The following is a 15,970-nucleotide window of genomic DNA, read 5'->3' as shown; positions in this document are numbered from 1 at the left end:
AACTATACTCAAAGACTTGCATTGTATGACACATCCTGAGTGAGGGAGTATTACGAACACAGGTGTAGTATGGTCTGCATACCTGGTCATAATGGGATATAAGTGGAGTAATCTAAACTCGACAACAGAATTTGACTTGTATTTTCCATCACCAAATATTAACAAGCTGGTATTTACAATTAGGTACACTATGTACAATATGTACAGTAATGTAATAGTAAGTGTACACCAATGAAGCAAAAACAGGAGCCAGAGAATGTACAGTTGTACGACCAACACCCCAAACAAGTCTGTCAATTCGCGTGTCACAAGTGAGTCACTTAGCTTCACAGCTTTGGTGGGTTTGTCTGTGATTGGCCAATGAACCGAGATACTGACATAGCGACGGGGCCCCTATTAATCATTAAATCCTTAGCACCTGATTCGCTGGCTGGGAGGCAGCCTATATCTGAGTGTGATATACTCTGAATAATATGTAGCATACTCGTGGCATGTCACTGGAAGTAAGTAATTAGTCATGTGTCACTCAGATGAAAATAACCAAGATGCATGAAAACTGTGAGTAAAGTATGTATATCAAGAGAAGAAACCATGCTGACGACTGTTTATTATGTAGTGATAAAAACCAGTAGCCCCCTGACAGACATTCACCTATTTATGTAGTTATAAATACATAAGAATTATGAGTAAGATGGAGAGTAGGATAAAAGATGAACAAGGAGGCTTCAGGAAGGGTAAAGAGTTTGTAGACCAAGTGTTTACAGTGAAACATATAGTTGAGCAGTATTTAGATAAGGGCAAAGAGGTTTTTGTGGCATTTAATGACTTGGAAATGGCGTATGTTAGGGTAGATAGGGGGCAATGTGCCAGATGTTGCAAATGTATGGAATAGAAGGTAGGTTACTGAAAGCAGTGAAGAGAATTGAATGCTCGGGTGTTAGCAAGAGGTGTGGAGTTAATAGATAAAGAATCTAACACAAAGTGGGAGTTGTCACAGTTGCTCCTTGCTGATGACACTGTGCTTTTGGGAGATTCAGAAGAGAAGTTGCAGAGGTTGGTGGATGAGTTTGGTAGGGTGTGTAAAAGAAAGAAATTAAAAGTGAACATAGGAAAGAGTAAGGTGATGAGGATAACAAAAAAATTAGGTTATTGTGGCATGCAAAGAGTACATAACCTTTATTCGGCGCATGTACACACCCTCATTTACAGGCTATCTCCCCCAACCAGCGAACCAGGTTGCTGAGAGTTGATGATGGGGCCCCGTCGTTCAACTAGTGACCAGGTTCTAGCCAATAAGAAGATGGTTTTGGCAATCGCAGAGGTTATGTGGGTACCACTCTCCTGTCTGCCCTTGTCATTTCCATTCTAGAGCTGGTTGAAGCACGGTCTGCTTTCTTGTGGCTTCTATTTCTGCCTTGCTTACCGTGGAGTGCACTATACTTATCACTGTACATAGTGTACATATTGCTGGTGAAGGATAATATAAGTCAAAACTTTTCTGCTGTGTTTATTTTGCTCCCTTTACACCTGGGATAACAGGCAATTTGGAATCCTGGGTTGTAATATGGGGGCCTGTCCGGGAGCTGGAGCTGGACTAAGTGATACAGTTGAGCTTAGCGTGAAGCTCGTAGCAGGAACATTGTGCAGCTTGCTGTCTGGCATTGCATTAGCTTTGCCAACGCTTTACAAATTTTGCGTGTCAGTTGCTTTATGGTCAGCCTTGCTATTGTGTGATCGTTCAACAGCTCGCTACTAGCTTGTTTGGTGTGCTCGCTTCGCTACAGTCAATCTTCTAGAACAGTGTAGCTGTCTCGCATTGCTTTACAAATTTTGTGTGTCAGTTGTTACTAGCCTGTTCGGTGTGGAGAATTTTGCAGTCAGCTTTGCTTGCATGCATATTCTGCAATCATACTGTGCATAGCTAAGCGTGTTCTGCAAATTAACGTGTTACGTTTGGGTATTCTGCAATCGCACTGTGCATAGCAAATAACTTATGCCACCTAGACGAGTCAGACGTCTGGTGTCGGCATATACTTTGCATAACCTACCTAAATTGTCCCTACAGCGTTGTTGGAAAATTGCTTGTTCCATTGGCATTAAATACAAACGCACTCTCACAGCTACACAACTGCGTTCACTGATTGCTGACAAACTTATAGAAGAAGAGATGACACATCAGACTCCTCCCTCTACGGGAGCTAGGGCAAAAACTACTATGTTTTCGCAGGAGGAAGATGATATATCAACGGAGCAAAATGGTCAGTATAGTGCAGCTGGGTTGTCTCAAGGTGAATCAGCGTCGTTGGCACTTGAGCAGGCAAAAATCAATCTTGAGCAAACTAGAGAACAGAGAGCATTCGCAAGGGAAGAATTTGATAGGGTGTGGCATGCAAAGAGTACGTAACCTTTATTCGGCGCATGTACACACCCTCATTTACAGGCTATCTCCCCCAACCAGTGAACTAGGTTGCTAAGAGTTGATGATGGGGCACTGTCATTCAACTAGTGACCAGGTTCTAGCCAATAAGAAGATGGTTTTGGCAATCGCAGAGGTTATGTGGGTACCGCTCTCCTGTCTGCCCTTGTCATTCCCATTCTAGAGCTGGTTGAAGCACGGTCTGGTATCTTGTGGCTTCTATTTCTGCCTAGCTTACCGTGGAGTGCACTATACTTATCACTGTACATAGTGTACATATTGCTGTTCTAAATTGGTGAAGGATAATATAAGTCTAAACTTTTTCTGCTGTATTTATTTTGCTCCCATTACACCCTGGATAACAGGCCATTTGGAAGCCTGGGTTGTAATATAGGGAAAGAGAAAGGAGGCAGTTTTCGCATTCTGTAAATGATTTTAGTTTACAAAAAGCAGTACAGCTTGTTCCCCACTTCAATGAGGCCGAACCAGAACAATTTTTCGAAAGCTTCGAAAATCAGGCTCGAGCCTTGAGGTGGCCGGAACAGCATTGGGCATCGTTGGTTCATACAGCATTATTGGGTAAGGCACAGGAATTTACGTCAGTATTAAATGACGCTGAATTTTCTGATTATCAAGTAGTGAAGACCACAGTGTTGGGAGCATATACATGTATCCCAGCCAAATACCGTAAGCTTTTTAAACTAAGCAGGCGGCAGCTTGGTCAATCCTTGGTGGATTTTGTATGACAGCAAACCAAAGCTTTTACCAGCTGGTATAAAGAAAGTGGTGTCTCTACCTTAGAAGATTTGGTACAGCTTATTCCGATTGATAACCTGCTGGAGTCTGTGGGACCAGAGGTTCGAGTCTTTCTGCAGGATCGTGACTTAACCACTGCATTGGAGGCAGCCAGGTTGGCTGATACCTTCGAAACTAACCGCTCCTTGTCCGAGTGGTCCCGTCTCTCTTTTCAACAGTCTGGCATGAGCAGAGATCGTCAACCTTGGAGAATGAAGTGCCAGCCGGAGGGAGAACGTCTACGTCAGCCAACTAAGTCACCTGGTGAGCCACGCTTCTCAACTTATGGTCTACCTGCTGAGAGACAAACTATTCAACAGGGTGCATCTCGACAACAGTATCCAGAGAGACACCAGCCAGAGCGACACCAGTTGCAACTTCCGCAGGGAGTAAAGAGCAAGCCTGTCGTCTGCTTCCTCTGTAACAAAGTAGGTCATATCCGTCCCAACTGCCCCCATAAGCCTCAGCCCATTGGGAAAATCTCTAATATCCCTAGTAACATGTCCCCGAGAGAAGTAGAAAAAGGGATGGCCCCTTATTATTGTAAGAGTCTTGTTTCCCTTCAGGAAAACTCAGAAACAACTGAAGTCAAAACCTTTAGAGATACTGGAGCATATTGCTCACTTGTAAGAGAAGGAATATTACCCCTTTCAAAGAACACTTCCCTGAATTCCTCTGTTTTATTAGAAGCATTTGGAGGAGCTATATATTCTGTCCCTTTGCATAAAATTTATGTACAGTGCAAATATTACACTGGGTACTTGACTGTGGGTGTCTCAAAAGGATTCCCCATGAAAGATGCCATGTTATTACTGGGTAATAACATTACTACTGTTAGTGCGTGTCCTGAACCTATAATAAGTAATTTTTCTCCGGTGTTGGCCATAACTTGCGCAACATCCCAAGGGTTGTCTGGAGAGAATGTTGACCTATCCTTGGACGACTCCGGTCTCGGAATAGCCACGTTGTTTTATGAGGCACACCGGCCGGAGCCTCGTAAATCAAGTGAACAGACCTCGATCAAGCCTTCCTATTCCCAGGTTGCAGGATTGCCAGATGTCTCTGTTTCCATGCCCGAGAGACTGTCCTTCCGGGAGGAACAACGAAAGGGCCCTTCTTTAAAATTCGCTTTTCAGGCAGCCATGGGTAAATCCTCTTTGGGTCATCCGGTCAAGTATGAAGTTAAAAACGATTATTTGATCTGCACTGAGACTGGTAAGGAGATAGAGGGCCGGCAATTGTATGACAGGTTAGTGGTTCCAACCAAGTTTAGACCTCAAATATTAAATATAGCTCATAATACTTAATTAGGAGGTCACTTAGGAATTACAAAAACCTTGTATAGAATCACAAAAGAATTTTATTGGCCAAAATTAAAGAAAGATGTGAAGAATCATATTAGGTGTTGCCGAGAATGTCAGCAAGTTGGGAAACCTGGACATTCCATTAAACCTGCACCTCTCCAACCTATACCTGCTGATGGAGAACCTTTTGCAGATTTAATTATAGATTGTGTAGGTCCACTACCTAGGTCAAAGTCTGGAAATCAATATTTATTTACGATTATGGATAAAGTAACCAGATATCCTGAAGCAATTCCCATGCGTAGTAGTAATACTAAAGCTATTCTCAAAGCTTTAACAAAATTTATTTCTTGTTTTTGCATTCCTAAAACTATTCAAAGTGATCAAGGTACTAACTTTACTGCCAAAGCATTTATGGAAGTATTAACTAGGTTAGGGATAATCCACAACTTATCCACTGCCTATCATCATCAGTACCAAGGCGCCTTGGGAAGATTCCATCAGACGTTAAAAACCATGATGAGAACTTTTTGCATGCACTTTCCTACAGACTGGGATGAATCACTACCTTTGTTGCTGTTCTCAGAACGAGAGACGGTGCAAGAGTCTACAGGGTATAGTCCGTTTGAGCTGATCTTTGGGCACAATGTACGAGGTCCTCTTCGGGTGCTCAAAGAAGGATGGATGGGAGAAGACGTTAGCTCAACACTCTACAACCCGTCTTCAAGGTTGCAGGTGGCACGTCAGTTAGCCAAGGCTAACCTAAAGACAGCTCAAAGTAAGATGAAACAGAGGTATGACGGAAGTGCACAATTCCGCTCCTTCCATCCAGGAGACAAGGTGTTGGTGCAGGAACCTATACCTGGCCACACCTTGAAAGCTAGATTTACGGGACCTATGCAGATTGTAAGTAGATTATCTGATGTAAATTATGTGGTAGCTCCCATTGATAAGACCTCAAAAAACTAAAACTTACCACATTAATCAATTAAAATATTTCCTTACACCAGATAAAGTCCCAGTAATGACTCTGTCCTCTACCTCTGAGGACGACTCTGATTCTTCGCACTCTCTCTCTGAAATTAATGTTAAACTTTCTAATTCTGTCCTCCTCAAGGATCCTAGTCCTTTAATGGAGGGACTATCTGAAACGCAAGCAACAAGTTCAACTGACCTTCTACAGTCATATCCTAATATTTTTTCGGATGTGCCGAAAAAATGTACGTTAGGTTATCATGATGTAGATGTGGGAAACTCTAACCCTATTAAACTCTCCCTCTACAGAGCTAATCCTGAAAAGCAGAAGCTACATCAGCAGGAAGTAGAATTTTTGTTGAAGCATGGTTTAGTGGAGAAGTCATCTAGTCCATGGGCTTCACCGTGCATCCTTGTTAAGAAGGCTGATGGAGGGTTTCGTATGTGTACAGACTACCGTAAGGTGAATGAGGTCACAATTACAGATGCTTACCCTCTTCCTCGTCTGGATGAAGTAATTGACTTTGTGGGTAAGGCTACTTTTGTGTCCAAGTTAGATCTCCTTAAAGGCTACTATCAGGTACCTTTGACGGATAAGGCGAAGGAAATCTCTGCCTTCGTAATTCCAGGAGGTCATTATCAATACACAGTTACCCCCTTCGGAATGAAAAATTCCCCCTCTTCATTCCAGAAACTTATCCATCAGGCTATTAAAGGACTTGAAGGCTCGGCAGCGTACCTAGATGACATTGTTGTGGTGTCTGATACTTGGGATCAACACCTACTTAGACTTAAGGCTCTTTTTGAGACTTTTCAGAGTTTTCATTTAACAGTTAATTTATCTAAATCTTCCTTTGGCCAGGCCACTATCACTATTCTAGGCCATGAAGTAGGTAGTGGTAAAGTTGCACCTAAACTTGCTAAAGTTCTTTCTATTAAAGATTATCCAGTTCCTCATGATAGGAAATCTCTTCAACGTTTCCTAGGCATGATAGGATTTTACAGAAGATTCTGTAAGAATTTCTCAGATATTGTAGCCCCTCTTACCTCTCTTACCAGTCACAAAGTTCCCTTTAATTGGACCTCAGACTGTAACACTGCTTTTAATAAAGCAAAAAGATTATTGTGTACTGCACCCATTCTTTTGTCTCCAGACTTCTCCAAACCTTTTTCATTACAGGTTGATACTTGTGAGTCTGGGGTTGGGGCAGTACTATTGCAAAACGGGAACAAGGAGTTGCAGCCTGTAGCCTTCTTTTCAGCTAAGTTCCAGCCGCATCAGAGGGCTTACTCTACCATTGAAAAAGAAGCCCTCGCGCTGGTACTGGCTTTGGAGCATTTCGATATTTATGTGGGCCAGACATCGCAGGTGGTCACAGTCTACAGTGATCACAATCCTTTAGTATATCTCAAAGCCATGAAGAACCAAAACACAAGGCTCATGCGCTGGACGCTAAGGCTGCTGCCCTATAATATTTCCATTAAATATATTGCCGGCAAAGAAAATATGTTGGCAGACTCTTTATCTAGAGTCTAATATTTTTTTTATTTAGGTTAGGATGTTATATTATTTGTGGTAACCCCTTTTCACGCTCTTTTTTTTTATCCCCTGGTGTGGGTTTTTTTTTTAGTGAGGGGAAGTGGGCTACCGTCCGCCTGTATCTTGGACCTATGTTGGCCTATCTGACTGCTGTCTCGCTCTGAGTTTAGGGTTTGGCTTTTGGTCACTAGGAAAGCTGAGCTCTATCTAAGAGTTGGATGGTGGAGAGGAGAGGCGGTCCCATTATTTTGTGCCATGGCGGCACGGTTACCACTGGGAGGTGGCAGCCTAATCCTGTGCCTTCTCGGGGTGGGGGTGTGGCATGCAAAGAGTATGTAACCTTTATTCGGCGCATGTACACACCCTCATTTACAGGCTATCTCCCCCAACCAGCGAACCAGGTTGCTAAGAGTTGATGATGGGGCCCCGTCGTTCAACTAGTGACCAGGTTCTAGCCAATAAGAAGATGGTTTTGGCAATCGCAGAGGTTATGTAGGTACCACTCTCCTGTCTGCCCTTGTCATTTCCATTCTAGAGCTGGTTGAAGCACGGTCTGCTTTCTTGTGGCTTCTATTTCTGCCTTGCTTACCGTGGAGTGCACTATACTTATCACTGTACATAGTTTACATATTGCTGGTGAAGGATAATGTAAGTCAAAACTTTTCTGCTGTGTTTATTTTGCTCCCTTTACACCCGGAATAACAGGCCATTTGGAATCCTGGGTTGTAATAGTTATGAAAGAGTGAATATCAGATTAGAAGGAGATCATATGGAGGAGGTGAATCTTTTCAGATATTTAGGAGTGGACGTGTCAGCAGATGGGTCTTTGAAAGATGAGGTGAATCATAGAACTGATGAAAGGAAAAAGGTGAGTGGTGCACTGAGGAATCTGTGGAGACAAAGAACTTTGTCCTTGGAGGCAAAGAGGGGAATGTATGAGAGTATAGTTATACCAACTCTTATATGGGTGTGAAGCATGGGTGATGAATGCTGCAACAAGGAGAAGGCTGGAGACAATGGAGATGTCATGTCTGAGGGCAATGTGTGGTGTGAATATAATGCCGTCAGAGGACTGACGATTGATCATTGAGGTGGTTCGGACATGTAAAGAGGATGGAACGATAAAGAACGACTTCGAGAGAGTGTAAATCTGCAGTGGAGGGAAGACGGGGTAGGGGTCGGCATAGGAGAGGATGGAGGAAGGGGGTAAAGGAGGTTTTGTGTGCGAGGGGCTTGGACTTCCAAAAAGCATGCTAGATAGAAGCAAGTGGAGACAAATAGATTTTAGGACTTGAAGTGCTGTTGGAGTGTAAACAAAATAACATTTGTGAAGTGAATCAGGGAAACCGGCAGGCCGGACTTTAGTCATGGAAATGAGAAGTACAGTGTCTGCACTCTGAAGGAAGGGTGTTAATGTTGCAGTTTTATAACTGTAGTGTAAGAATACCACTGGCAAGACAGTGATGGAGTGAATGATGAAAGTTTTTCGTTTTCGGGCCACCCTGCCTTAGTTTGAGACGGACGATGTGTTAATAAAAAAATAAATAATAAATGCATGAATAATCTCGAGGAAGAGTAACAACAAAGGTAACAAAACTTGCAGATGACACCAAACTGAGAAAATGTGGAAAATCCCAAGAAGATTGTTTGAGTATTCCAAGTGATGAGTGATATGGTCAAGCTGGTACTGTGGCCACAGACGTAGAAGTTGAACCACAATGAAAAAAAGTGCAGAATAATGAATTTTGTGTATAACAATCTTAAACATAAATACAGAATGTTTGGCAACAAACTTACTGAAACAAGTAAAGACAAAACCCTTTTAGGAATCACGTACAATAATCTCAAAAGTATGAAACAGTCTATTTTTGAACAGGAAAGATATGATTGTGTTTGGTTTTTAAAGTTAGAAAATTCGTCACCATATTGACTATAATGCACTTATTAGATAGCATCGTGAATGTGCTATTCAGTTTGGTCTCCAAATTACACAGAAGACGAAGTATGTAAGATACAGAGAAGATATACCAGACACATACTATCACAGTGACACTAAAGAGAAGGCAGGCCTGAGCTTGCTATCACCTGCAGCTCATAAGACAGCCATCCCCACGAGCCCTTTTGGGGCGGGGCAGATGGCAGATCAGAGGCCTAGCTTCTCCCTACGAGCCCCGTGAGGGCGGGGACTGTGGCTAGGCCTGGGGACGCTTGGTCCCAAAGATGAGGAGGTACTTGTACCTCCTCCCATGGGAGACATAAGTCTCGAAACACTCCCCAGATAGGGAGCCAAGGCCGGGTCACCACTACTTGGAAAAGACTCGGGCCGGGAGAATACCGGCGAATAAAAAAAAAAAAAAGTGACACTAACCTGAATGGCTTCTACCCACTTAACCATAAAGAACCATTTGAAGAGATAAATGCATCCAAATATCTGAGCAGTGGAAAGAAACTGCAAGGCTGAGCATGCAACACAAACACACGCAAGAGATATTTATGGCAAGAAAGATTGAAAATGGAATAAACTACTGGACAATGTTGTAATCGCAAGGACAATACCACCAGTCATGAAGCAAGCACTAGTTGTCAGAGCCGCCATTACCTAACACTCGGAATAAATCTATCAGTCAAGCTTGCTGGGTCACCACAAATTTTTTATATTTCAGAAAGCGCCATGATAATTCAAAATGACCAATAAGGTTTAAGAGGACACTCACCACCTCACTCAACCACACAATAAACCTACACTAAACCCATTCTAAACCCACACTAAATCCATGCAGATTTGAAGCGCATAGATTCCTCATGTCTATAATAATAACAGTTGAAGATCTATATAGAGTTGTGACAGTCATAGCAGAGATACAGAGATGACTGAAACCAGAAATACACACATCACTGAGAGTACCAGCCAAGTAACAATTTAAATTATTTGTTCAATGTGATATGGAATATTTTCTGCCCAGTTTTCATGCTGGCAGAAGCCAGAGGGAATGATGGCTGGGGTAGAGAGCTGTCTGTTTTTCCACCCTTAACTCATACATCTAAATTATACACAATAGTTCTTAATGTTAAACTAGATTGTTATTCTCAGCAGATAACCAGAATATGAACCTTCAAGCTTTCCATTATTTACCTGTCCCGTGTATAATCCCCCTCCCTCTCTCTCTCTCTCTCTCTCTCTCTCTCTTTCTGCCATGCCTGTAATTAAATCAGCTCCCTCTCAACTAAAACATTTTCTATATTCTATGCCCCCTCTTTCTTTTTTTTTTACACAAAAGGGTGTCACAGGGTTAGATTAAGTATTCCAATCTTTGTATACATTCTAAGAGATGTTGCCTACATCAGCTCGCTCACTCTCTCTCTCTTTCTCTCACTCTCTCTCTCTTTGTTGATAATACCCAGTAATCCCTCTTCTGAGTCCCAGAGAGTAAGAGGGTTGACAGTTTCCTCTGTAACTGACAGTCCAGCCTTAAACTCCTCTACCTCACTCTCTTCTCTACCTGGCAATACTGCCTCCCAGCTCCTCTACCTGGCAATACTGCTTCCCCAGCTCCTCCACCAGGCAATATTATCTCCTAGCTCCTCTACCTGGCAATATTGTTTCCTCAGCTCCTCTACCTGGCAATATTGTTTCCTCAGCTCCTCTACCTGGCAATATTGTTTCCTCAGCTCCTCTACCTGGCAATATTGTTTCCTCAGCTCCTCTACCTGGCAATATTGTTTCCTCAGCTCCTCTACCTGGCAATATTGTTTCCTCAGCTCCTCTACCTGGCAATATTGTTTCCTCAGCTCCTCTACCTGGCAATATTGTTTCCTCAGCTCCTCTACCTGGCAATATTGTTTCCTCAGCTCCTCTACCTGGCAATATTGTTTCCTCAGCTCCTCTACCTGGCAATATTGTTTCCTCAGCTCCTCTAACTGGCAATACTGTTTCCTCAGCTCCTCTACCTGGCAATATTGTTTCCTCAGCTCCTCTACCTGGCAATATTGTTTCCTCAGCTCCTCTACCTGGCTCTCCTCTTTAATTAGTTGCACTATTGACTTCACTGTATTGTACTGTTTATCCATCTGTATTCTACTGTTTACATCACTCTGTTACTGTACCTCGCTGATCTATATATCTCACTGTACTGTTAACCTCACTGTTATGCCAACCTCACTGTACTGTTAACCTCACTGTTATGCCAACCTCACTGTACTGTTAACCTCACTGTTATGCCAACCTCACTGTACTGTTAACCTCACTGTTATGCCAACCTCACTGTACTGTTAACCTCACTGTTATGCCAACCTCACTGTACTGTTAACCTCACTGTTATGCCAACCTCACTGTACTGTTAACCTCACTGTTATGCCAACCTCACTGTACTGTTAACCTCACTGTTATGCCAACCTCACTGTACTGTTAACCTCACTGTTATGCCAACCTCACTGTACTGTTAACCTCACTGTTATGCCAACCTCACTGTACTGTTAACCTCACTGTTATGCCAACCTCACTGTACTGTTAACCTCACTGTTATGCCAACCTCACTGTACTGTTAACCTCACTGTTATGCCAACCTCACTGTACTGTTAACCTCACTGTTATGCCAACCTCACTGTACTGTTAACCTCACTGTTATGCCAACCTCACTGTACTGTTAACCTCACTGTTATGCCAACCTCACTGTACTGTTAACCTCACTGTTATGCCAACCTCACTGTACTGTTAACCTCATTGTTATGCCAACCTCACTGTACTGTTAACCTCACTGTTATGCCAACCTCACTGTACAGTTAACCTCACTGCAATGTCAACCAAACTGAATACCTCAATTCACTGTACTGTTTACCTCACCGTATAAGTGATCCTACTACACTCTTCCGCATGTTCTATTCTTGTTTACCCTATCCTTCTGTTTACCCTGCCTTTCTGTTTGCCCTACTCTTCAGTTTGTCCAGCTCTTCTGTTTACCTTATCCTTCTGTTTACCCTATCCTTCTGTTTACCCAATCCTTCTGCTTGCCCTACCATACTGTTTGCCCTACCATACTGTTTGCCCTACAATTCTGTTTGCCCTACCATTCTGTTTGCCCTGCTATATTTACCTTACTGTTATCTTTACTGTTATCTTTACCTTACTGTTATCTTTACCTTGTTATATTTACCTTACTGTTGCATTTATCTTACCGTTATCTTTACCTTACTGTTGTCATTTCCTTAATGATATATTCTTCTTACTGTTACCTCATTTTCCTTTCCGTTATATTTTCCTTTCTGTTTTCTTCACCTTGTTCATATCCTCACCTTGCTTCATATCTTCACCTTGCTTCAGTGTTTCACCTTGCTTCAATGATTCACCATGCTTCAGTGTTTCACCTTGCTTCAATGATTCACCTTGCTTCAATGATTCACCTTGCTTGAGAGTTTCACCTTGCTTCAATGATTCACCTTGCTTCAGTGTTTCACCTTGCTTCAATGATTCACCTTGCTTCAGTGTTTCACCTTGCTTCAATGATTCACCTTGCTTCAGTGTTTCACCTTGCTTCAATGATTCACCTTGCTTCAGTGTTTCACCTTGCTTCAATGATTCACCATGCTTCAGTGTTTCACCTTGCTTCAATGATTCACCTTGCTTCAGTGTTTCACCTTGCTTAAAAAGATTCACCTTGCTTCAATGATTCACCTTGCTTCAGTGTTTCACCTTGCTTCAAAGATTCACATTGCTTCAGTGTTTCACCTTGCTTCAGTGTTTCACCTTGCTTCAGTGTTTCACCTTGCTTCAATGATTCACCTTGCTTCAGTGTTTCACCTTGCTTAAAAAGATTCACCTTGCTTCAATGATTCACCTTGCTTCAGTGTTTCACCTTGCTTCAAAGATTCACATTGCTTCAGTGTTTCACCTTGCTTCAGTGTTTCACCTTGCTTCAGTGTTTCACCTTGCTTCAAAGATTCACATTGCTTCAGTGTTTCACCTTGCTTCAGTGTTTCACCTTGCTTCGGTGTTTCACCTTGCTTCAATGATTCACCTTGCTTCAGTGTTTCACCTTGCTTCAATGATTCACCTTGCTTCAGTGTTTCACCTTGATTCAATGATTCACCTTGCTTCAGTGTTTCACCTTGCTTCAATGATTCAAATTGCTTCAGTGTTTCACCTTGCTTCAATGATTCACCTTGCTTCAGTGTTTCACCTTGCTTCAATGATTCAAATTGCTTCAGTGTTTCACCTTGCTTCAATGATTCACCTTGCTTCAGTGTTTCACCTTGCTTCAATGATTCACCTTGCTTCAGTGTTTCACCTTACTTCAATGATTCACCTTGCTTCAGTGTTTCACCTTGCTTCAATGATTCACCTTGCTTCAGTGTTTCACCTTGATTCAGTGTTTCACCTTGCTTCAGTGTTTCACCTTGCTTCAGTGTTTCACCTTGCTTCAATGATTCACCTTGCTTCAGTGTTTCACCTTGCTTCAATGATTCACCTTGCTTTAGTGTTTCACCTTGCTTCAATGATTCACCTTGCTTCAGTGTATAATCTTGCTTCAATGATTCACCTTGCATCAGTGTTTCACCTTACTTCAATGATTCACCTTGCTTCAGTGTTTCACCTTGCTTCAATGATTCACCTTGCTTCAGTGTTTCACCTTGCTTCAATGATTCACCTTGCTTCAGTGTTTCACCTTGCTTCAATGATTCACCTTGCTTTAGTGTTTCACCTTGCTTCAATGATTCACCTTGCTTCAGTGTTTCACCTTGCTTCAGTGTTTCACCTTACTTCAATGATTCACCTTGCTTCAGTGTTTCACCTTGCTTCAATGATTCACCTTGCTTCAGTGTTTCACCTTGCTTCAATGATTCACCTTGCTTAAGTGTTTCACCTTGCTTCAATGATTCACCTTGCTTCAGTGTTTCACCTTGCTTCAATGATTCACCTTGCTTCAGTGTTTCACCTTACTTCAATGATTCACCTTGCTTCAGTGTTTCACCTAGCTTCAGTGTTTCACCTTGCTTCAATGATTCACCTTGCTTCAGTGTTTCACCTTACTTCAATGATTCACCTTGCTGCAGTGTTTCACCTTGCTTCAGTGTTTCACCTTGCTTCAATGATTCACCTTGCTTCAGTGTTTCACCTTGCTTCAATGATTCACCTTGCTTCAGTGTTTCACCTTGCTTCAATGATTCACCTTGCTTCAGTGTTTCACCTTACTTCAATGATTCACCTTGCTTCAGTGTTTCACCTTGCTTCAGTGTTTCACCTTGCTTCAGTGTTTCACCTTGCTTCAGTGTTTCACCTTGCTTCAGTGTTTCACCTTGCTTCAATGATTCACCTTGCTGCAGTGTTTCACCTTGCTGCAGTGTTTCACCTTGCTTCAGTGTTTCACCTTGCTTCAATGATTCACCTTGCTTCAGTGTTTCACCTTACTTCAATGATTCACCTTGCTGCAGTGTTTCACCTTGCTTCAGTGTTTCACCTTGCTTCAGTGTTTCACCTTGCTTCAGTGTTTCACCTTGCTTCAGTGTTTCACCTTACTTCAATGATTCATCTTGCTTCAGTGTTTCACCTTGCTTCAATGATTCACCTTGCTTCAGTGTTTCACCTTACTTCAATGATTCATCTTGCTTCAGTGTTTCACCTTGCTTCAATGATTCACCTTGCTTCAGTGTTTCACCTTGCTTCAATGATTCACCTTGCTTCAGTGTTTCACCTTGCTTCAGTGTTTCACCTTGCTTCAGTGTTTCACCTTGCTTCAGTGTTTCACCTTGCTTCAGTGTTTCACCTTGCTTCAGTGTTTCACCTTACTTCAATGATTCATCTTGCTTCAGTGTTTCACCTTGCTTCAATGATTCACCTTGCTTCAGTGTTTCACCTTACTTCAATGATTCACCTTGCTTCAGTGTTTCACCTTACTTCAATGATTCACCTTGCTTCAGTGTTTCACCTTACTTCAATGATTCACCTTGCTTCAGTGTTTCACCTTGCTTCAGTGTTTCACATTGCTTCAGTGTTTCACCTTGCTTCAGTGTTTCACCTTGCTTCAATGATTCACCTTGCTTCAGTGTTTCACCTTACTTCAATGATTCACCTTGCTTCAGTGTTTCACCTTACTTCAATGATTCACCTTGCTTCAGTGTTTCACCTTGCTTCAGTGTTTCACCTTACTTCAATGATTCACCTTGCTTCAGTGTTTCACCTTACTTCAATGATTCACCTTGCTTCAGTGTTTCACCTTGCTTCAGTGTTTCACCTTGCTTCAGTGTTTCACCTTGCTTCAGTGTTTCACCTTGCTTCAGTGTTTCACCTTGCTTCAGTGTTTCACCTTACTTCAATGATTCACCTTGCTTCAGTGTTTCACCTTGCTTCAGTGTTTCACCTTGCTTCAGTGTTTCACCTTGCTTCAGTGTTTCACCTTGCTTCAGTGTTTCACCTTGCTTCAGTGTTTCACCTTGCTTCAGTGTTTCACCTTGCTTCAGTGTTTCACCTTGCTTCAGTGTTTCACCTTGCTTCAATGATTCACCTTGCTTCAGTGTTTCACCTTACTTCAATGATTCACCTTGCTTCAGTGTTTCACCTTGCTTCAGTGTTTCACCTTGCTTCAGTGTTTCACCTTACTTCAATGATTCACCTTGCTTCAGTGTTTCACCTTGCTTCAGTGTTTCACCTTGCTTCAGTGTTTCACCTTGCTTCAGTGTTTCACCTTGCTTCAGTGTTTCACCTTGCTTCAGTGTTTCACCTTGCTTCAGTGTTTCACCTTGCTTCAGTGTTTCACCTTGCTTCAGTGTTTCACCTTGCTTCAGTGTTTCACCTTGCTTCAATGATTCACCTTGCTTCAGTGTTTCACCTTGCTTCAATGATTCACCTTGCTTCAGTGTTTCACCTTACTTCAATGATTCACCTTGCTTCACTGTTTCACCTTGCTTCAATGATTCACCTTGCTTCAGTGTTTCACCTTACTTCAATGA

This window comes from Cherax quadricarinatus, chromosome 16, assembly GCF_038502225.1.
Source record: "Cherax quadricarinatus isolate ZL_2023a chromosome 16, ASM3850222v1, whole genome shotgun sequence".
NCBI lineage: Eukaryota > Metazoa > Arthropoda > Malacostraca > Decapoda > Parastacidae > Cherax > Cherax quadricarinatus.
Note: the sequence above shows the minus strand (reverse complement) of the source record.